This window comes from Enhydra lutris, unplaced genomic scaffold (genome assembly GCF_002288905.1).
Source record: "Enhydra lutris kenyoni isolate GAN:26980312 unplaced genomic scaffold, ASM228890v2 scaffoldscaffold30, whole genome shotgun sequence".
Taxonomy (NCBI): domain Eukaryota; kingdom Metazoa; phylum Chordata; class Mammalia; order Carnivora; family Mustelidae; genus Enhydra; species Enhydra lutris.
The window spans coordinates 22,234,854-22,258,822 of NW_019154114.1; the positions used below are offsets into that span (position 1 = coordinate 22,234,854).

At 55.0% G+C, this 23,969-nt stretch overlaps 1 protein-coding gene across 9 annotated transcripts in view; it reads right to left on the reverse strand.

Moving 5' to 3' along the window:
• LOC111152974 (ankyrin repeat domain 11) overlaps positions 1-23,969 on the reverse strand; it is a 185,208-nt gene that overhangs the window by 99,407 nt on the left and 61,832 nt on the right. For 7 of the 9 annotated variants that reach the window (XM_022511753.1, XM_022511752.1, XM_022511744.1 and 4 more), the window contains one exon: positions 10,484-10,564. The exons of 1 other annotated variant lie outside the window; for it this stretch is intronic. The gene's annotated coding sequence lies outside the window, so the exon portion shown is untranslated. Of the gene's footprint in view, positions 1-10,483; positions 10,565-11,314; positions 11,337-23,969 lie in introns of those variants that run through there. One more of the 9 variants, XM_022511748.1, reaches the window with a different exon arrangement.

Here is a 23,969-nt window from a genome sequence, read left to right on the forward strand (position 1 = left end):
TTTGAGGAAATAAATAAAATTGTTTTTGAGAACCTGGTGACATCCTGAAGTGGCTGAAGACCCCAGTGAATGCTCCAAACCCAGGTAAAGAAGCATGAGCCTTGGGGCGCCTGGGGGGGCTCAGTGGGTTAAGCCTCTGCCTTCGGCTCAGGTCATGATCCCAGGGTCCTAGGATCAAGACCCGCATCGGGCCCTTTGCTCAGCAGGGAGCCTGCTTCCCTTCCTCTCTCTCCACCTGCTTCTCTGCCTACTTGGGTCTCTGTCTGTCAAATAAATAAATAAGTCTTTAAAAAAAAAAAAAAAAAAGAGTCACGAGTCTAGTCTCTGACAAACACTGAGCGGCGTGACCTCAGACACACTGGCTGGACACACTCAAGTGTGCTTCCCAAGGGGTCCCGCCAAAGGCCACACAGTCTCTGGAACAGGAGGTGCACCCTCGGAGGCCCCCGACGGACGACAGCCTGGGGCTGTCCTTCTCCCAGGCCGGTTTCAGCATGAGAGGGACAATTTCCTGAGGTGGACACCTCTTAAAACCACTGGGCAGACGCCTGAGAGGGACATGCCGAGGAATGCAGAGGCAGGAGAGAGCTCATCCCCTGCTCACCCCAAATCCCTTCCCTGCCCCCCAGTCCCTGTCCACTCCCAAGCCCCCAGAAACAACCCAAAGTTGCTTTTCGTTTGTTTTCAACACGCACCGCCTTGGAGCAAACAGATTTGGCAAACGTGAAGGCCTCAAGCACTCGTGCAGGAAGACGACTTGGGCTCTGTGCACATGGCGACACCTGGGGGGGCCCAGAGCAGAGACGCCGCGTCCTCCCGTGCTCCCGCCTGGTGGTGTAAAGTCAGCAGCACCCCACAACCGCCCCGAGCTGTGTCTCTGATGGGGCACTGCCTGGGGCACGCAGACGACGTGGCCGCGAGTGACCTGAGCAGCGTGTCCGCGTCCGCACGCGTCGCAGTACCATGAGCTACACAGCATGAAGTGTTCCTCCGCGTCCCCAGGGATACGCTGTCCTGAAAGCCCCCATTGACTCCGCGTCCTCAGCGCCTTAAGGCCCCGCTCAGACCAGTCCCAGAGAGGCTCTCCAACAACCACTGTGGGGCCTGTCACTCGCTGGTGTCAGGCTGGCCCCACAGGAACACGGGGTCGTCTGTCCCAACCAGTCTAAGACCATGTCGACCGTGGCCTTGTTTTCTGGAAGGTCTGTGCTGTGAGGGAAGACACCCCGGGAGAAGACAGGACCCCGCTGTTTCACATCACGCCGAGGCTCAACGTAACAAATTTCGAGCAGGACTAAGCAGCTGGTGGTGGTGGTGGTGGTGGCTTAAAAAGTACTTCCCCATCAAAATGATGTGGTTTGTCCAAATTATTTCCTGTCCTACTAAGGGATGAATTCATCTCCTTATTGTTGTCTTGATGCCATCACGTAGTAAAAGCTGCCCAGCTACTGTTTAATGAAATCTCGCAGATCAGAAAACAAACACTCCTGGGGCGCCTGGGTGGCTCAGTGGGTTTAGCCTCTGCCTTCGGCTCAGGTCATGATCTCAGGGTCCTGGGATCGAGCCCCGCATCGGGCTCTCTGCTCAGCGGGGAGCCTGCTTCCCCTCCTCTCTCTGCCTGCCTCTCCGCCTACTTGTGATCTCTGTCTGTCAAATAATAAATAAAATCTTTTTAAAAAAAAAAAGAAAAAAGAGAAGAAAACAAACACTCCTTCCCCAAACAGCAGTGCGGAGGGCAGGTGCACAGACGGTGGCAGCCTGCAAAGCGGGTGGGGGTGCAGGCCGTGGGCCACCAAGGAGCACAGCTGTGCGAGGACGCGGCTCTGGAGACAGAGCCTCACAGGATCCAAGTGAGGAGCAACTCCGGGAGGGGGGCGGTGGGGGGGTGCGGAGGCCCTGAGAACGGGAACCCTCTGGCAGGCCAGCGGTCAGCACACTGCCGTGGGCAGGGGCGCTGCCGCCGACCTGGGGGCAAACGCCTCTGCGCCTCTGCGAACCCCCACACCTGAGACACCTGCGGCCCGCAGAAGGGGGCTGCAAGCACGGAGCCCAAGGCAGGAGAACGCTGCCTGCCCTGAGACCGACGTACGGGCCCGGGACACCACCCCGTCCCCCGCCACCAGAAGAGCCATAGCTGCTCCGGCCGCTAGTAACCCTCAGGCACAAAGCATTCGTTTAAAGGGTCTGAGGCAAACGGGAAGCCACGCTCAGTCCTGAGGTGGGGCCGGCTCTGCCCCCCAGAGAGGACACAGCCGCTGCCGCTGTCCTGAACCCCAGGCGGGAAATGTGCTGAGCATCACCGGGTCCGCACCCCATGGCAGGCAGGCTGTTCCTGCGGACGCAGAGGCTGTGCTCCCCTCCCCCGACCCCAGAGGGTAGCTCCGAGCGCCCACGGCGCCACGGGGGTCTCGGCGGAGACCCTGTGTTCAGCCTGTTGGTGCGTGTAAATACCCTGCTGAGCTCCGGTGGGCACTGAGCTCCTCAGCCAGCGGCGCCGCCAGAAGCACGGCGGGAGTCTGAAACACACCGGCAGTCAGACTTCCCAAGAGCATCGAATGCTCCCTTCTCTCCACAAGCCACCCGGTCATGGTCAAGAGCAGGCCCAAGGCCAGCACCACAGGCTCCCCTGCACGCCACCCACCCGACAGCCTGGTGACACCCACCAAAGCGGGAGGGAAGACTTAAACCGCCCTCCTTCCGTGTTTCCTCACGGAACTCCCTCTCTCTTTCAAGATTTTAAGGGGCGCGGGGTGGTGCCGTCACTGGAGCGTCTGACGACGGATTTCGGCTCAGGTCCCCGAAGACCGAGCACACAAGCTGGGCCCCTTACCGGACCCCCCACCCTCCGCACCGCCCCCAGCTAGCCGCGCACCCGCACACTCTCTCGCTGAAAATACATTTTTTTTTAAATCACACTATTCACTATAATAAATTATTTTTTAAAAAAATTTTAAGTATTCTGTACACCTGACATGGGCTCCAACTCACAACCCCAAGATCATGCGTTGCGTGAGTTGCACGCTCTACCAACTGAGCCAGCCAGGCACCAGCTCCCAAGGTTATTGCTAAATGAATCCCAGAACAGCTTTTCCCCCAGAATCCATGTCCTCAAATAATGTTCACTAGCTTGTAATAGATGCCCTAGTTAGGTCATAAAGAGGAGAGAAAACGAAGTCGTCTATAGTGTGTGTCTGCACAACAGCTACAGGGCCTACCTCGGCAGGGACTAGCCCAGCGCGCGTGACGATGGTTGGCGCAAGGTGCGTACTTCCGGTTCCTGGTCAGGAAATGTGCTACAGGAATTCCAAAGTGTCCTCAGAACCCGCCCAGACCCCCGGGCGCGTGGGGCTTGGAGCCCTCTCAGGTTCCTCCAGCTCTCCCCTCTGCCCTGGACGCATTACAGTGAGTCTCAGCTCGTCTCCAGCAAACCTTCAGCCAGGAAATCACAGCGGTCCTAAACCCAGGTGTGCACTTTGTTTTTTCCATTTCTTAATTATACGCACACAGCAAGGGGTTCGTGCTTTGAGTCGGAGGCCCTTCAAGACCCAGTTACTCTGGACGAGAACGCATGCAGGATGGCCTCCAGGCGGACACATTTTACAGCCACACTCTGACCAGCACACGGAACTGTCCCCAGCCTCACAGAAAGACAGGGACCACCTCCCCAGCACTCCCCAAGATGGAGAGAAGGAACCCAGTTACAAACCACCCAAACCACCCAAAGAACTTCCAAGCAGTCCTGGAGGAGAAACAGAAGGGTGTGAGGGGTGAAGACACCAACATGAGCCATGGAAGAAGGACAGCTGTGGTGAGAAAGACAGACACTGCCCTGGTGCTCAGGACCTCAGGGGACAGAGAGGACAAGGGACCTCAGGGCAGGAGAGCAGACACAGAGTTGGCCAGATGCAGCACATGCCTGCATCAAACAATCAGGACAGGACGCCTGGGTGGCTCCGTGGGTTAAGCCTCTGCCTTCGGCTCAGGTCATGATCCCAGAGTCCTGGGATCGAGCCCCACATCGGGCTCTCTGCTCTGTAGGGAGCCTGCTTCCCCCTGCTCTCTCTGCCCGCCTCTCTGCCTGCTTGTGATCTCTCTCTGTCAAATAAACAAATAAAATCCTTTTTAAAAATAAATAAATAAAAATAAAAAATAAAAATGGGCCTCACCCTGGACCCAGGTTTCGCTGATCCTTTCCCAGGGCCTCACTCTAGACCCGGCCCATTTTAAGCACGTCACGTCTGCCCAGGAGCAAAGCCTTGGGGGGCGGGGGGGCCGACAGGTGCTGCGGTATAAGACCGCACCCTCTATCACACACACTCAGACCTTAGAGATGAGCCGACGTGCATGGGGCAAAATCGTAGGACGAATCGCAGCGAGGCCCCGCACAGCCCACTCCGGTCACCTGGCCTCCCACCAGCCTCCTTCCGTCCTCCCTGAAGTCAAGGCTAACGCGACTACCTCTTGTGTTTCTGTAAGGACCCCGGGACTCCAACACTCCCTCTGCCACCCATCAGCTAGGGAACCTTGTAAACTCTACTACTTCACATCTTTGAGACCTAGAATCTTAGACCTGTTTTCTTGGGTTTTGTGGGGCTATATAGAACATCCTGTGAAGGTATGTGCCACTCACAGGCCTCAAGAGTTACTGGAAGGCGCGCGTCAGCAGGCACTCTGCAGCGTGGTCTGTCGTCAGGGTAGGGGACACAGAAGCCCCACCCCAGCCTCCAGTAAGGCCATTCCAAGAAAAGACCCCAAGTGAAGAATGCCGGAGAGCCCCAAACATGGCTGTCTGTTTCTTGGGATTTTTTTGGTGAGGTTTCCGTTCAAGGAGGTTCTGTGAGCCTGTACACCTAACCATAGTTTTTCGTATAAAAACCACCGAAAAGAGTCTCAGGCCACACCACCCCAGGCTCAAGTGCAAACCTTTGTCTGCCCCGCCCCCTCACCCAACTGTTTCTGCAGGACTCCAGCCCAGAGACCGGCTCTGCAATCCGGCTGGTCAGCCGCCACACTGCAGTCCCCAGGCACAAACACGCCCAGAGAGAGACGCACCTGCAAACCCTATATGGGGCTACCCTGTCTCCACTCCCTCTCCATGAGCTGCGGCCAGCATTCCCACGGATCCCCTGTAAGTCACGAGACCCACGACACACAAAGGCCAAAAAAACATGGGGACGGACAGTGTGGGGGGAGGCGAGCTAGACAGTAAAACTTCTCAAAAGAACAAAAATTGGTTTTTATGTTAATGGAAGTTTTAATTATAACACTGAGGTTTAAAATATGGTATTAGCAGGCCAAAACACCCTAGAGCTTTGGAAGGTTTCTCTAATCAAATCTGGTCACAACGAAATGGCAGCTCAATTCTCAACTTCCATCGAACCCTAAGCATCTTCTGCTGTCCTGCTGCGGGGCTGAGGTGGACATGAGCTAGTGCGCCAGGGAACCAGACTCTGGTGGGCTCACGGATCTCTAGGCAGCATCCCGTCAGCCCTGAGGAGGACATGTTCAGATCTCCGGTTCCCACTGGCAACAAGTGGACAGGAGGAAGCGGCAGAGAGGCTGGCCGTACGCAGGAGACGAAGAGTGTGGACAGAGAGGAGAACGCAGGGAAAGCAGCGGCGGGAGCAACCCAAGCCAGGCCCGCGGGGCAGGTGCAGGGGGCCGGCCCCACTCGTCCTGCTGCCACCAAGCACGCACCCCACGGAGGCCCAGAGCCGCGGGAGAGCGCGGTCTCCACTCGCTGCTCTGGTTCTGCCCTTCGCGACCAAAAATACTCAGGGCCCAAACCACTGCTGCTCTCGCCCTCGCACACAAACACCCTCAGAGGTGGACAAGAACCCCCGGGTTTATTTTTTTCCAAAAAACAAATCATCCATTCACAAAAGGTCAACAAAGTCAAAAGCTGTAAAAGGAAAGTGTCGTTTCACTTCCCAAGAACGCTTTGCTCAATTCCTTTCCTTCTTTATCCCTTTTCCTGTTTCTTCCCAAGCAGAATGCCCTCTGAGCCCACAGGCGCTTGGACCCAGGCCCAAGGCGGGGACTTCAGAGCTTAGGGGAGGGGGCACAGAGCTACGAAGGAGAACACGGAGAGGCCGGCATCAGGAAAGCAAACACACGCTGTGCGCACAGTCACCCGTGTTTGCAAGCAGAGCCCGACACACTGGGTCACACGAGAGCAAAGTCCGGGCAGGACCCACCGCCAGAGTCAACACGTCCCGCTCTCCACACTCGGTCTCCTGAGCGCGAGACGCCGCGGACGGGGGACTCCACGCTGCATGGCAGCCGCAGCTCTGCACACATCCAGGCCCATGCAGCCCTGACCCTACCCTCCCCCGCCGCAGGCACTTGCTGGTCCGATCGCGGGCCCAGCAGCAGGACCAGGGTTCTGCTCTGCCTTCTTTTCAAACCTGCTAGCCTGGCCAGCACTTTGTTCCATCTCTGGATCCTTCATGCTGCAGGGGGACCCCGGTGGCAACAAAGAGAGAGCACAGACTGACTCAGCTGAACCAAACACTACAATCTCGAACTCAGAATACTGCACACTTCACATCCCGCCACTACCCTTTATTTGACACAAAGGATATCCCAAATTCCTTCTCCCCAGAGGGGAGACCGAGGGCAGTGACCATCAAGTCGCCTATTCCAGAGTGGAGAACAGACTAAGCTCTCCTCAGGCCCAGCAAGCCGGCATATCCCCCAACACGCCCCCTCCCGCCTCCCTCCTCTCACCAAGACCCAAGCGAGGTGCACACGGAACTTCCTGTAGCGGACCACTCCTAGCTGCACGGAGCCCTCACCCCTGCGTCACAGGAGCCCTTCCGTTCCGCAAGGTAAAGCAGGAAGGGAAGGCAAATGTTCAGAAAAAGGTTCAGCTCACTTTTAACAGAGCTTAGAGCACCTACTCTATGGCTGACCCTGGCACATCTCTCCACCCTCAAAAACTAAGCGAAGAGGAGATCCCTTTAGCCAGCTTTAAAACTTGATGGTATTAAAAAAACAAACATTGGCTCCATGAGACTCCCCACAAGTAAAAAAGAAGGAAAATAATAGTAATTGACAGCCAATAAGTAAGGTATCACGAACCACCCACAAAGACTTCCCAGGGCCCAAGCAGGTATCTCTACATGCCTGCCTTCCCAGTGGGCTTGGGGTCACAGAGCTCAGAGGCCCATTCCAGCTTGAAACACTCAGGGGGAAATGGACCCAACAGCCAGAAGTCCCAGCTGGGGTGTGGGCTCAGGCCTTCCCCTTCTGCTCTGACCTGCCTACTTTCCAAACCCTCCCCCTGCCCCGGGGCATATGACTGTCCCAGCATTCCAAGTACCCTGGGATAAGAGGACCAAAGTTCTACCCATCAGCAAGCACTGTGGTGGGGGAGACCAAGAGCTTCTGGGGAAAGCTGTCTGAGCACACTATCTATTTTGTCATTAATCAAAAGACATGCACTTAATGAAATCTCATTTTAATGAGATCTAATATTCTATACTTTTTAACGTAGTTTAAGGGAGGCTAGCCAAAGGATATTCCCTAGAACTCTAAATATACAATAAAAACTTATCCTCAAAAATTCAGTAAGTGGGGGGGCCTGGGTGGCTCAGTGGGTTAAGCCTCTGCCTTCAGCTCAGATCATGATTCCAGGGTCCTGGGATCGAGCCGTGCATCAGACTGCTCAATGAGGAGCCAGCTTCCCCCTCTCTCTGGGCTGCCTCTCTGCCTACTTGTGATCTCGGTCTGTCAAATAAATAAGTAAAAATCTTTTTAAAAAGTGGGGGGGGGATTCAAAAAGCTGTTTGCCTACATGCAGACTGTAAGAATATTTTTTTAAATTCAGTAAATGATACTGGCACAATTAGCTAAGTGTATTTCTTGGGTAAGGAAGCCAAGTGTGCTTTGTTATCTATTTTTAAACCCTAACAAGGCCTCTTTGTTAGAAAGGCGAACGCATGAGCACCAGGACCTACAAGCTCCTTAGGGCCACACACCCACACCAGCACTGCCCACAGGTCGTGGCAGCAGCAGCAGCAGGTGGAACCCAGCTGGCAGCCACGTGTGCTGTGACCATAACCCGCTCCCCACGGGCAGTGAGCACGGGGCTGGGGGCTGGGTCAGGGAGAACCACAGCTACTACCAGACGAGCTCAGAGAGCCTGTCTCTCTGCTTCAATACCAGATGGCAAAACTCTCAGGGGTCGGGGGGCACCCCACAACCTGAGCCGCAAGGTGTGCCAGCACATCAACAGTGGCTTCTGCTGTTGGCAAGACTTCCAGCCCCTGTGCTCTTGGGGGTGCGGGCCAAGGGCCAGCCATGCAGCCCTCTCTACAGCAAGCACCACCTGCACAGGGTACCCCGCTCAGCTTCACATCCAGGGACCCCAAGACTACGCTCTGCCAGTTCAATGTTTTTATCAAGTCAAAAGGCAATCACCTGCTTTAAATAGAGGTGTTCAACTAAAAGTATAAACCATTAAAACCTACACCTCTGCTCATATAAACACCACCTCTATCATTACAACATGCTACTTTCAGAAGCTGTCTTGTTTTTAGAAACATAATTCAGGGACGCCCGGGTGGCTCAGTCGGCTGAGCATCTGCCTTCAGCCCAGGTCATGATACCAGAGTCCTGGGATCAAGCCCCGCATCGGGCTCCTTGCTTGGCGGGGAGCCTGCTTCTCCCTCTGCCTCAGCACCCCCCACTCATGCTCTCACTCTCTCTCTCTCTCAAATAAACAAACAAAATCCTTAAAATAAATAAATAAAAGTAAAAATCTGCCTTTTGGCTCCAGGAGCAGGCCTGGAGGGCAGACCTCAGCAAGCTAGCCGCCCGTGGTAATGCCCCTGCTCCACTAACACACTTGAGCCACTGGCCCCAGAGGAGACCTCACATTCATGAGAACCCCGATCTTTATTCAATCTAAACACTGTCGATTTTTTAGAAGACTATTACAATCAGTACCGCCTGAGTATTTACAGTTCACAAAACTGGTAAGTGGCACGAGACACCTTGGGACAGTGCTTCCTACGTTAGAAACGCTTCTAAAGATGACGCACCTGTTGCTCTCAATCCACCGGACCGACTGGGCCAACCCAAGAATTTGCCTGCAAAGAGTCACTAGTAACTTGTTTGCTTTTAATCAGAAAATACATTATTCTGAATCACCAAATACTTAACTAACCTAGACAGCATGTTTTCCTCATTGTAAGTGAAGACCGATATTACACTTTCCACAAAAACGCAGAGCTCAGCCTCCTGGTGGAAATGGGTTTGGTTCTCCCTCTGACCCCACCACGTCCTTCTCTCCTGGGCCTAGTCTCCCCACGGCTGCCCCACTGCCTATGACAACCAGGTCGAATGCACCCAAACACCCTGGAAAACCACCCTGGACAGCACACCTAGGTGCTACAAAGTCCACCACTACCCCACCTGACCACCAACACCCGCCCCGGCCACACTGGCTTCTTTCTAACCGCTAACCACCCTGCAGATTAAGAGAAGACAACGCGAGGCCGACTGTCAGAGACATCTAAGATTCCTGCTCTGTCAAACCTTATCGCATTCCCAAGGAAATGCTTCAGGTCAAGTCACAGACACCGCCAAGAACGTTCCCAGTGGCCTGATTCTGTGATGGTGGAGATAAAGGTTAGGTTAAGGATACTCAACCAAGGAAGCGGCAGGAAAGGTTTCTTTCCAGTCTGCTAGGAACAACAAAATAGAGTGGATAATACATCTTTGGACAATCTGCTTTGAAACCACTCATGCCTGGCCAAGTATGAAACACTGCAACAAATCAGAGGAGTTTTTCTATCGTCATCAATGGACTTACCAGAGGAAATGAACAGCAGCCAGTGCAACACATCTCCCAAGGAGGGGACTCTGTTGTGGAGCAACAGATGCCCGTGCTGAGATCTGAGACCAGGGTCCTTAAGGAAGCAGCTGCCCCTCCTCTCAAAAACTTTGCCAGTAATTCTCAGGAGGAAGCACACAGTCAGGGCAACCTAGCAAAAGATCCCATTCCTTACCCACCGGCCACATGAGCTGGCCTCCAACTCCTAGGACTCCCACACGTACCTGCCCAGGCACACAGGACAGCAGACCAGGGCACAGCCAGGCTGCCACTGCTTCCCCTGGAGGAGGAGAGCAGCTCTTCTCCATGTGCACCAGCACAAGACAAAGTGGTCAGTACTGGGCTGCAGTGGTCTCCAGACCCCTCGGTGACAGAGCCGATCAGATCAAGAGGTTGGACAGAAACAGACTTCCTTTGCAGCCTGGGACCCTGGGGAGCTCCCTCCCAGCCCACGGCTCACCACCACGGATCTGACACGTGCGCCGCATCCAGGGGTGCCCAGAACAGCATCCACAGGGCTGGGCCAGCACCATCAAGCCCATGAGAGCCAACGTGGAGATCTAGCGTTATCTTCTGGCCCCTCTCCACAAAGCAGTGAGAATAACCGAGTGACGGACGGCCGCAGTGCCGCGCGGTACTTACCGATTCCATAGCTGAAAGCCGAGGCTGGCGAGGCGGCTACGGTGTCCGGCACGGGCGTCCCAGAGCAGTGCTGTGTGCGTTCTGAAAGAGAGAGCACAGGCAGCTCACACACCGCTCCCTCGCCGCTCTGCCCAGCCTCAGTCTCTCCGTCTGGATCAACCGTCTCTTCCTTCACTTCACTTAACTCTACACCACAAAGAAGTTTTTAAGATCTGTGTTTAGCTGATTTGGGTTATAAAGGGAGCTCACACCTGGTGATTTGCTTTAGGGCATTATCCTAATGGGAATTTCTGTTCTCAGGATCTTCCCTGGAAAGCGGCGCCCAAAAGGCCGTCAAGGAAAGAACACTTGGGGGGCCTATTGGTCTCCCTGGAGATGAGGCTTCAGGACTGGGGCCTTGAGGGGTCATTTACAGACTTTCCTTCTCACGTGGCCTCCTCTATGGATGCCCCGTCATGCTGCGAAGGGAATGTAAACTGTCCCCGGTGACTTTCCTCTCCTGGCCCCTCACAGCACACACCGCCCCCCTCCGACCCCCAACCCATGCTCGGCCTCCACTGGAGGAGGAGGATTTATTAGCAAATAAATCAAGTGAGCACCGGGGCCTCGCCAGTAAGCAAAGGGAAGACTACAGTGCAGTGTCGTGAAGAAAACAGACTAACACTGTCTGACCTCCTAGGAGAGCTCAGAGATCTTCAAGAATAAAACAAGCAGGAACAACAAGAAAAAGACACCATTTCTTCACAACCCTTTTCCCTCGACCCCATCAAAATATCAGACTCTCTGCCATCTGCAAACACGTCACAAGGATGGAGTAAGTAAGGCAGTCACCTCCATGGGCAGAAGGCAAGGACGAGGCCGTCAGACACGCTGTCCACAGAAGGCAGGACTCCCCAGGTCTGCGCTCAGACTGCCGACCAGCTAATGTGGTCTCCTGACTACGCTTACAGGTAGGTGGGTGGCGGCAAAGACGGAGCAAGGTTCTCCTGTCCCTATACTCCTATACAGGGTTCTCCAGAGCTAGGACTCAAGGGCTATTAAACACGACACGGAAAAGCAGCTTCCAATATGCAGTATTTGGTTTTACTGAAAAGCAACAAGTATGTGTTTAAGCTTTTCAATTTCCTTTTTTTTTTTTTAAGATTTTATTTCTTTATCTGTCAGAGAAAGAGCATAACGCACAAGCAGGGTGAGGCACAGAGGGAGAAGCAGGCTCCCCACTGCGCAGAGAGCCCGATGTGGGGCTCGATCCCAGGACCCTGAGATCATGACCCGATCCGAAGGCAGACGTTTAACCAGCTGAGCCACCCAGGCATTCCTGCTTTTCTATTTTCTTATGAAGATGGTAAAAGAACAATACAGAATGCGTGATGAATGTCTACGCTAAGAATCCAGCAAATAGTAATTTCTACCACTACAACTCTGAGGAAAACTTGAGGTTTTCTTAATCCAAGGTTTCTCAAACTCAGCAGCACTGACACAGGGGTGGCTCATCCTCTGTGTCCTGGGCACTGGAGGAGGACACTGGGCCTTCCAGGTGCCGGCAGCACCCTCTCCCCAGGCTGGGACAAGCAGAAGGGCTCCAGACACCGTCAGAGTCCCCTGAAGGGCACGATCCCCCGGGCAGAGCGCCAGTGCTGTAAATCCAACTGCCATCTGACAAAGGCAGAAGCCAAAGCAGACTGAGTTGTCTATGGTCATGCAGGAAATTGAAGGCAAACTGGAAGGAGAGCCCAGGTTTCCCAAATCCTGGGGTAAAGGTCTTTTCATTCTAAGGGAAAATATTTTAGTAGTTAACCCCATTATTTCTGGAAGGAATCACGAATTAAGAGTCTCCAAAATATTTACGCCTTTTGGCAGAGTAACCTCCTTTCTGGGGCGTACACAGTGAAGAAATGTTCTAAGAGATGAAAAAGGCTTCACGTGGCACCCACGTTCCCATCGCAACTCCCACCGAGGCAGGAGTGAAGCTCCGTTTCTGGACAGACGTGCCGGACACATCTTCTACGGCAGGACCACAGCTACAGTGGTTCAAGGAGCATGTTCCCAGCCCAGAAACAGAGGTCGGTGGGGACAGGATAAGCCGGTGTCCAACACAGCCGAGGGGGCGGAGAGCATAGGAAGCATTCAGCAGACGGGGCACCTGCCCACCCGCGTCTGAGGGCCAGGCCAGCCCGACACATGGACGCCCCAAGAATCCAGGCAGAGCAACGGCCAGAGGTTCCCACCGATGAGACTGGCAATACGGACAAGACAATAAGCGCAAGTGCTGAGGAAGTCTGATTCGTACAATCTGTGTAAGAAAAATGACACGGTTTTTTAAGAAAAATTAGGAAATACTTTTGCCATTAATTGTGGTTATCTCTGAATAGTGTAACGGTGCAAGATCTTAAATTTTTTCTACGCTTTCATATCTCACTAATTCTTGTAAGGAGCTGGGCACTACTTAGGCGTAGAGAAAATGCTTTTTAGAAAGCTACCAAAAAAGAATGAAATCTTACAGAGCACCTGGGCGGCTCAGTCAGTTAAGCCGTCGGCACAGGTCATGGTCCCGGGGTCGAGCCCCGCACCTGAGCAGCCCCACACCTGCTTCTCCCTCTGACCCTTCCTCTGCTCATGCAACCTGCTGCTGTCTCACTCTCTTGAATAAATGAAACCTTCCACAAAAACAGTAAAAGTGAGGTCCTGCCATTTGCAACGACGTGGATGGAACCAGAGGGTCTTACGCTAGCGGGACGTGTCGGAGAACGACCACCACCACCAACTTCACGGGGAGATGTGGAAGTGCGGAAACAGCACACACATTCAGCGGGGAAGAAAGCAGAGGGAGACAAAGCAAGGATCAGAGTCTAAGCGATAAAAGAACGCGCTGCTGGTGACCAGAGGGAAGGGGGGGGACGACGGGCGACACGCAGGGTGTGGGGGGTGAGGGTGCGCACTGGCTGGGGAGAACCACTGGCGCACTGCGTCATCGCAGCTCTCGCTGGATCCGCGCCGGACACCAGCGGGGCACAGGGGGTTCACTGGAATTTAAATGTAAATTAATAAACAGCATTTAACACTCCCCCCCCCCGCAACAAACCCCCCCCCCCCCCCCGCCACGAAACACCGCCATGTCCCCATGACTCCGCCCCTCGGGCTCCCGCATGGCAGCGGCCGGCCCGGCGCTCCCTGCTCCAGCGCCGGAGGCAGGCAGGCCCTCTGCGAAGGCCCAGGGACGGTGTCACACCGGCCCCGGCACAGAGGCCTAACCTGTAAAGAGCCTGGACAGACTTCATTACTGTTTTGGGGAAAAACAGTCCAAAATTACATAATGTTTTCACCACAGAAGAGTCCTCTTTCTCTCCTCCAAGGTAACCCCAAGATTTGGAAGATGTTACTTCTACAACTGTATTTAATTCCCCTCAATTTTTATTAATCAAAGACCTATAGTTGCTAACCATAGTTTCTGATCAGTGTTAAAATGATCAATTTTTTTTTTTTTTAACTATGTTGATAAAATCCAACCAATACAAAAGCAATCATGATATTGCCTTCCGTCAAACTTCCATCTCCACTCTGGACTGAAAACACTGCAGACCGTCCAAGCCTCCGTTCCTCCCCTCCCTTTACTGCCTTCCAACACCCTAAGTGCCCAGGGACCCGCGTCAGCACAGGCCTCCGCCCGCAGGATGAAACGCTGTCAGCCAGCCAGCGCAGGCCTGCCGCTCTCAGGAGAAATCAGGCTGAACGGGAGAGAGTCCACACTCAGACCAGGGCAGAGTCCTGGGTGCTGGGTGCCCCCCGCCCCCGAGAGCTACAGGACTGGGGCGGGGGAGCGGGGGGCCTGTGTCTCCTCCCTACCTGCTCTGCAGAGGTCAGCGGCAATGCTCCGCGTGCCCCCGACCCGTGAAGGGCTGTGAGCAGAGGAGGCCGGGGCAGCACTGCGGCTTTCCTGGTAAGCACTTCCCAAGTCGGCTCAAACACATCCACAGACATGGCAAGAGACCATGTCTGGGTACAGACAGGCGGCGCCTTCCAGGGACCAGACCAAGCTGTCTGGGACCATCATCCCTGTGGGTCAGACACAGCCCACCAGTGTCTCCACCAACTGCTGACAGCAGCTTCATTCGTTCCTAACTGCCAAACTGTGGACTCTGCACAGGTGTCCTTCCACGGGTGAAGGGCCAGCATGTGGCCCGCAGACACCACAGAACGGTGTGAAGCGAGAAGGGCAGAGCCACGGAGGCAACAACAGCCTGGGTAGACTGCTGGGTGATGGCGGAGCAGAGAAACACGGCCCGAAGGTCACGTCCATACGGCTCCAGGTAGAGGACATTCCCCGGGGACAACCAGCGGTTGGCAGGGTTGGGACCAAGGGTGAGGAGACGAGCCAGGAGGTGGCAGGTGTGGTTACCCAGGGGGAGCAGGAGGGACCCTTGTGCCCATGTGCCCCACACACAAGGAAACTGGGGCATCTCAGACCTGTGGGCCGTGTCCCTGTCAAGATCCTGGCTGTGATGCTGTATTCTAGTTTTGAAAATGTTACCAGTGAAGGGCACCTGGGTGGCTCAGTTGGTTAAGCCACTACCTTCAGCTCAGGTCATGATCCTGGAGTCCTGGGATCGAGTCCTGCATGGAGCTCCCTGCTTGGTGGGGAGTCTGCTTCTCCCCGTGACCCTCTCCCCTCTCATGCGCTCTCTCTCTCTCATTCTCTCTCAAATAAATAAATAAAATCTTTTTAAAAAAGAAAAGAAAATGTTACCAGTGAAGAAACGGAGCAAAGTGACAAGGGAACCCTCTACATTATTTCTTACAGCGTGTGAACGTACAATGATCTCAATTTTTTAAAGAGCCTAATACTGGCAATTCCATGCGGTCTGACCTAGTGTTAACTTAGTGTTCACAACAGCTCCCTAAGGTAAGGGTCCTTCTTATCCCCACGCTAGAGATGAGAGGTCTGAGCCCCCGCGAGGAGCCCCACGAGAAGCCGGGGGGCCAGCTCTCCCACCCAGGCCGGCCGGCTCCACAGCCGGTCCCATGAAGCCGGACGCGGGAGCAGGAAGGCACATGGAGTTCTCCTCACAGGCGGAAAGACCTTCTTAGAGTGGTCGTGCTTGGGTGGCTCAGTCGGTTAAGCAGCTGACTTCAACTCAGGTCATGATCTTGGGGTCCCGGGATCAGGTCCCCATACCGGACTCTGCGCTCAGCAGGAAGTCTGCCCCTCCCTCTGCCCGCCACGTGCTCACTCGCTCTCTCCCTCTCAAGTACGCAAAGCCTTGACCAAAAAAAAAATTTTCTTAAAATGCGGCCTTCGAGAACTCAAGTGGGACAGTGAGCCCTCAGACCTGGCCTCGCCTACTTTAAAGTTCACCTCCATGGCGGACAGAACAAAGGGAATTCTGCCTGGCCACGAGCTGCCGGCATCGCTGCCCGATGGTGCCCGCACAGCAGGCGTCCCAGGCCTCCCTCTGCCGTGGGGCCAGGAGCCACCTGCCGTCTGACATCGGGGCTACAGGCTGGCCTTGACCGCCTCCCCGGGATCAAGCGGGGGACACTGAGGGCTTCTTCTGTTTATAACGGACGCTCTTTGTCACTGCTTCCTTGGACGGACTGGCAGAGCGAGCCCGCTCAAGGGACGGAGGCGCTGAGCAGACAGCAGACACAGGCGGGCTTGGCCAAGACACCGCCAGGAGGAGGAATGCGCCGCTCAGCTTCTGTCCTCCGCTCAGGTGCTTCCCTTCCTCTGAAGAACAAGGCAAGCCAGGAACAGAAAAACCAACGCTCCAAGGCAACTCTCTTCACGCCCCTTACCAGAAGAAAGCGCAGAAGGAGTCAGTGCAGAAGGAGAACAGACAGGTGGTCTGGCACACGTGCCCCCCCACCCCGGACAACTGGGCAGCAGGAGCCAACACCGCACCCCAACTCACCAAGGTCCAGGGAGGACGGTCTCACGTTCAAACTGCCAAAGCCAAGCAGATGGCCGAAATGAGTTTTTTAAATGCGTAGCCATAAAGAAACTCAGAAAAGGGAAACTCTGCAGACCAGAAACTGGGAAATTCTCGAAAATCAGGAGGATAAAAGCGTGAAATCAAACTCGAGAAAGTGACCAGGAGCACACTGTGAGAACAGGCCCTGACAACCGCAGGAAGTGGACGGGGCTGGGCCAAACCAGCTGTCTCTTCCCCGGCAGGAGCAATCCTCTCTTTCTCTTTTTTTAAGGTTTTATTTATCTGAGAGAGACCGACTGAGCGAGGAGAGAGACAGAGAGAGGGGGAAAGAGGGAGAAGCAGACTCCCCACTGAGCAGGGAGCCCGATGCGGGGCTCGATCCCAGGACCCTGGGGTTACGACCCGAGCCAAAGGCAGATGCTTAACCGAGTGAGCCACACAGCAGTTCCACAGTAAGTCCACAGGCTCCCCAGTGCCCTGACTCCCTACACACCCTCAGGGCAATGCACACACACACTGAAATCATGACTGACAAGGACAGAAAACAACTTTCCTGAGTGTGTAAGTCAGGAAACAGCACCAGTATCCCCTGCTCTTAGCAAACTCATAGAACTCCAAAGCAGCATCACACCCTAAAGGGCGAAACTCAAAAGACACATGCATATGCTGTTATTGGCCCGTGCACTGCTGACCTCTCCATGTCACGACGGGGTCGTGGGCACTGGAAATACAAAAATAACAGAAACCAAGGCGGCAACTGCGCCACTTGATTGGTGCGAAGCTCCAACAAAACGATCACTTACTTATCTGCGTTCTCTCAGAACACTTACCTGTTCCACTCCTACAACATGAACAATCTGAGGACACACTACAGGACACAGGGGACCAGACCGCCTTCTGTTGCACAGGAACTCAGTACCAGACGGAGCTCCCTTCACTCCATGCAAGTGCTCTCTAGTCCCATCCCAGGACAGCAAGACTTGCAGTGACAGAGCTTAACAGAAGCGATGAAGCCATCATGCCAGGGACACAGGAAACCCAAAGCCACCCTCCACCAAACACAGGAAAAGCTTGAACTTTTGCTTTGAACTTGAAAAGCTTGAACTTTTAAACAGGACTGTTCAGCTACAAAACTCACCTCGAAAAAGGAATGTAAAACCCAAAAATATACAAAACACCATGAGAGCAAATAAATGACACAATGCGGCAAGGCTGCAGGGTAGAAGGCCGGCAGACAGAATTGGCTGTATTTCCTCCACTCGCCAGCAAGGAACAATCCAACAAGGAAATTAAGAAAGCAACGCTGTGGGGTGCCTGGGTGGCTCAGCGGGTTAAAGCCTCTGCCTTCAGCTCAGGTCATGATCCCAGGGCCCTGGGATCGAGCCCCACATCGGGCTGTGAAGCAGGGAGCCTGCTTCCCTTCCTCTCTCTCTGCCTGCCTCTCTGTCTACTTGTGATCTCTGTCTGTCAAATAAATAAAATAAAAAATCTAAAAAAAAAAAAAAGAAAGAAAGAAAGAAAGCAACGCCGTTTACAACGGCATCAAAAAGAATTAAATATTCAGGGACAGATATAACCAACGCAAAGTACAACACACACGGCTGACAGAAACTGAAGACGACCTATGCAAGTGGTAAAACTCCCACGTTCGTGACTCCCGGCCTCCACATGGTTAAGACGGCACTCGCCGGAGAGATCCACAGATTCTGATGGAATTACAAATGCTTTCCTGCCAACATCCTATCTAGTGCAACTCACAGAACTACAGAAGTTTTCCAGGGTTTGTTTTTTTTTTTTTCTTAAAAGGGTGATTTTCTGGGACACCTGGGTGACTCAGTCGGTTAAGTGTCTGCCATCAACTCAGGTCATGATCCCAGGGCCCTGGGACTGAGCCCCGCATTGGGCTTCTGGATAACCAGATAACCAGATAACCAGAAGCTTCTCCCTCTGCCGCGCCCCCTGCCTGTGTGCTCGCTCGCTCGCTCTCTCTGACGAATAAGTAAAATCTTTAAACCAACAACAACAAGGGGAATAAGACTTGAGAATCCATAAACCAAGTTAGTTCTAAAAGTTGAAGATTCCTCAGTGCGCGACATAACACTGTTTCCCTTAAGAACACACCCTGGCTCCGTGGGCTAAGCGGCTTCGGCTCGGGTCATGATCCCGGGGTCACGGCATTGAGCCCCACATCGGGCTTCCTGCTCCGGGGAGAGCCTGCTTCTCCCTCTACCTACTTGTGCTCTCTATCTCTGTAACAAATAAATAAAATCTTAAAAAAAAAAAAAAAAAAAAGAATACGCGGGTGTCGGGGCGCCCGGCGGGACCACCGTGGAGCACGCGGCTCTCGCTCTGGGAGTTCTGAGCTCCAGCACCGCGCTGGTGTAGAGATTACTTAGTAACAAAATCTTAAAAAATAACACACCCTTTTCCCTAAATGTACTCTTCTCCCTGAGAATCGGAGCCCAAGGCAATACTTTGTAGTTTAACCTCTACGATGCAAAGAACAATGTTAAGGGCGGGTGGGGGGTGAGGGAGGACCTGCGCAGCGCGGACCACCCTGAAGCGGAAGCAGCCAGTTCTCAGCTGCGCGACGACGAGGCAGCCCCAGCCCACCCAGCCCCGTGGGGCTGCCCACTCGCCTGAAGCCGTATTTTGCCAGGCCCCCGGAATGAAAAGAACATCACCAGAACCAATTAAACGCTTTCCTAAGACAAACAAAAGGAACTTACTCTTTGTCTGGCACCTTTCCCGATCTCTGTCTGGAAGGCATGTGAGTCTGTGCTGACGGTCCCCTCCACTGCCACCTTCTCCGCAGTCACACATGGGGCTCCCCCGAGCCTGCCGGGAGCAGGTGGGGAAGGGAAGAGGAACGAGAAGCCGCCCGCCACCACGTCCTCCAAAGCCACGCCCAAGGCTCTCAGCAAAGCCTCCGGCCGGCAGAGCTCTCACACCCAGCTCTGTCGCCGGCGTTGACTTCAACACACTCTCTGACCCCAGGACCCCCGCTCCGAGGCTGCTGCCACATGAGGAAGTGCTGACAGAGCTCTGGCAGCTCAGGTGACGCACAGAAGACAGAGACCAGCAGGTTGACGCAAGCGCCGGCGACCTGCCCGGAGAGCGGCACCTTCGTCCCATCCGCGTGGGCTCTGATGCCTCCCCTGTCTCAAGGGCTCTGGCACAACACGGTGGCCCCGCCGCTACCCCGGGCTGTGTCCTCCCAGCACCTCACTAACGCTCGCCCTAACCCCGCTGTAACAGGACCACCTCCGTTTTCCAGAGAAGAGACTCGATTTCTAAAAGGTTGAATCCTATGCCTCGAAATTAGGGTCAAACTCAGGCTCTAGAGCGGTCACGCCCAGCACCCCCCACCCCGTGCACGCCCAGCTCCTGGATTCCCCCCACAACAGCAAATACTGCCACGAAGCTGGCGCGTCCGAGGGCACACCCCCCGCCTCACGCCCCCAGCAGCGCTGCCCTCCCACTCACCCCTTCCCCGCGGCTCCTTCTCCTGCTGACTCTACCACCAACCACTCTGTTCCACAAGGACATCTCCCTCCTGCACCTGCTCCTTCGGCTCTCGCTGGGCCGCCTCGAGTCCCCGGGCTCCAGCTCGCAAGGCCCCGCACGCGCACAAAGTCCAACCACGTCAGAGGCGCGCGCAGGCCCACAGCCCGGGCACGGAGGGGCCCTCGAGCCGCCTGGCACTGCCGCGCGCTCTGCCCTGGCTGGACTGCCAGTGCACAGGGTAGACAACCCTGCAGGCCGGAAACCTGCTGCCCCCCACCCCCAGCCCCCGCGATGGAAAGCCGCCTGACAAGTTCCGGCTTCTCCTCTGAACACACCCACCTCCCGCTGCCCCGACTCCTAACCGAGCAGAGTCTCCACGGTCTCCCCACTCCTGTGTACACGACCGCGCTACTGTGTCTTCCTCCAGCCGAACACAGCCACCAACCCACTCCCCACACGGCTGAAACCTGAACTCGGCACGTCTGATTCACCTCTCTCACGCCTATGGGGGGGGTCCCTGGACTAACAAGGAATATGTAGGAATATGTTAGTGTTCAAATTTCAAACCCAGAGTAAGAAACATCTTACATCACGATGCAAGATACACATACGTACCAATGCACAACCGAAGGGAAGACTTTACCAAACAGCCCTTCTGCTGTGCAAAGCCCCCCAGTGTTTTCTAGTGCCTCCTAGGCTGGCTGCTGGTTTGGGCTGGTTTTTAAAGTGGGTGCCCCCTACCAAGCTGACCTCAGGACCCATCGTGTGGCAAACGCCTACCAGAAAGCCACAGGGGCACAGGCTCTGAACGATGCTGTCCTGGGCTACCTCCTCAGCAATTCCAAACTTCCTCCAGCTTCCGGGAAACACTGCTGCACTCAGAGGCGGTTCCCTCCTCTCCTCTGTGCCTGGGCAAGTGCCTGCACACTCCTTCCGCATCACGCCTTAGTCCCGACTTCCTCACACTGCCAGGACTCCCCAGCTTTCCTCCTGTGGACAGGCACTGGTGCCCATTTTTACGGCAGGCTGCTGTCCCCAGGAAATGTCCCCCGACTGCCCCTCCCACCCGTGCCGCAGCGCCACCGTTCAGCCTGTCTCCCAAGGCCCGCAGAGCCCAACATCAGACCCAGGTCACATCAGACCCAGGTCACGCCGCACACACTCCAGCCCAGGGCGTGGGGCAGAGGAGACCCTGCGCTCAGAGGGGTAAGGACGCACCACCCGCCACAGCACTGGTGAGCCTGGAAGCAAGGAGACCTTGAGAGGCCACAGGGAGTGTGGTCAGCGTGAGCCTCCACTTTGCCTCTGAGGACCTGTGCCCTTTCCGGGCAGCTCCCACACATTCTCTGACACAGATGAAGCCTCACCTTGAATACATGTAGTTTACAGACAAAGTCCTTCAGAAATGAAGAATACGAAAAGGAGGAAGGCTTCCCCATCCCCATTCCACTGTAAGCTCCCTGAGTGAGTGGCCATGCCAGGCCACTTCCTGACCACAGGTCACTCGTCGTGACTCCGCTGGTCCCCCAGAGCTCTCTCACTCTGCAGCACCTACAGATCAGTCCACACCCCCAAGTGTCCCTTCGCCTCTTTCTGGAGTTACCAGGTCCCAACAGCACAGAAACACCTCTGCGCGCCACGTTACAAGTGACGTTTTCCTCCAGCTTACTACCACCTAACCAAGCTTTCCAAACAGACTGTTACCAAACGGAAAGCAAACAGGTCACTAGCCTCAACTCAAGCAAGATTAAGCTCCCAGTTCAGAGCCCACCTGCGGAGCAGGGAGGGAGAGAGACAGGGCCGAATGGGGAGGGCCGGGGCTGTGCCCACAAGGCCTGCACAGAAGGGCCCGACGCGGGGGAGAGCCACGTACACATACAGGAGGAGGACGGGGCGGCGCGCTCCCTGGCTCTTCTCCCCAGCCACAGAGCCTGCCGGGAGAGCCCCACACAGGAGCAGAGCTTCCTGGAATGTCAGGACCCCTGCTGCCGTCCCCCCCCCCGGCCCCCACTACAGGAAACAAAGGGCCTGAACTGCAAAGAGGCCAACAGGCACCCGAGGCAGAACGGGGCCGCGGGGACCGTGTGCGGGGCCTCAGAGACCCCAATCCCGCGCTCTGTCTCCCACGTGTCCCGCCCCCAGAAACGCGGCAGTCTGCCGTCTCTGGGTGGTGAGGGGGCGGTGAGGACAACAAAATTGGTATTTTTGTGAAATGCTTCCCAAGCCACTCTAACAAACAATCACGGACCCGGTCTCACTGTCCCACCCAAACCCCACGATGCGATCATGGAAACAATCCGAGAAAGCGGTGTTGCTCCAACTCGAGCGCTCTTGCTACCCTTCCCTTTGAAATAAGCTGAAAAGGCCTCTGTGAGGAAGAGGCTGTCGCAATGACAAGATCCCACGAAGTCCCGGGAGCCCGGAGTGGCAGGGCCGCAGCAGGACCCGCGCCCCCAGCAGCAGGCGGAAGGCCGGCCACAGGGGAACAGGACCCCATGGGGGAACGGGCCACTGTCTATGGACCAGGCTGCCCGCCACATCCCACGACAGAGGTGTCCTGGGCCCGAGTCTGCTCTCGCGGACAGGATCAAAGCCTTCTTTACTAAAGCCAAGTCAGACTCGTGGTGTGTGAGGAGGAGAATCCAAAATCTTCTGGATCCTGGCGGTCCGATGTGTGAGAGTTACCTCCTGCTAGGGTCCTGGGTTTGGGGGGACGCCCACCCTGAACACTGCACCGATGCGCGAGAGCTAGGGAGCTGTGGGGGCGGGGGTGCCCAGGGCAGGACAGGACCTCTGCCGGGGGCCCCGCGCCCGCGTCCAGCCCCCGGCTCACCAACCCTCACAAGCCAAGCTGCCCTCGGCGCTGTCGGTTCGAGGAACACCACGTCTGTCTCACTGCAATTTCCGTGCTTCCTTCAACACGCCAGCAATGCTCCTCGGAGTTCCAGAAGGACGAGTGCGTGCTACCACAGCGGGCCGTTCGAGGACGTGCTTGCCGCCGGACAGCGAGACGCTGGCCCGTCCCCAAGCGCCCTCCTGCCAACCTGACAGGAGCCACCGCAAGCACAGGAGGAGAGTCTCCGCTCTGAAAGTGGAGTAACACTGTCTTCTATTGAAACATGAAAGTTCGAGCTTCGTCCTTAGCAGATAACCCTCATCAATCAGAGAAGTTTCCACAGAAAAGACACAGCTTTCTAACAGCAAGCATCGAACCCGAACCTCAGACCACGGCTGCCACGGGTGCGGAGAGAACAGAGCAGGACGGGCACTCGGCGGGACTATGAAAGCACAGCTCGGGAGGAGGGACTGAAATGCAGATCCAAGTGCACGAGCCTCGGGGCACCCAACGCCTTCTCTCTGGATCTGCCCCCAGAGTACTCCTACGCGCGGACTTCCTTCAGAATTAAGTTAAAATCTATCTTCAACTCTGGTAACGAAGTGTAGGATGCTTGCAAATGAGAAAACCTTGACCACATATTTGTTTCAATAAAATGATTATAATTATCTTAAGTGATGAGCAAACTGTCCAGTGAGACATCCTGGAACAAGGGTCAAACGATGGCACTCCTTAAAAAAAAAAAGCGCCGTTTAGATGGACTTGCCAACTCTAACTGAACAAAAGTCCGAGTTTAGCGCACATTTATTCAACCGTATCTTAAAAGCGATGTGGGGAGGGTATGGAGAGCGGGGACGCGCAGAGACGGTGAAGTGGGCAAACTGAGCACTGGTCACTCTCCTGTGAGGTGACACACAAGCAAGGAGCAGGACAAACCGAGAGTGCCCACCCAAACCTGACTCGACTCACACACTACCGTTTCCGAAAACTGGGCCAGAAACCACCTGAGATGCCTTAAGGTGAGGCTCATAACCAAAAACATAGCACACACCTTTGCTCTGGACAAGCATCAACTTGCAACTGTGGGGACAGGACACGACTCTCACTCCACGAACTGAAGACAGTGCTTATGTCCAGAGAACAAAAGCTAAAGGCTGCAAAAAATCTCTCGCTTATACACCAAAAAGTGCAACAGTTTGCCCTGAACACCTGG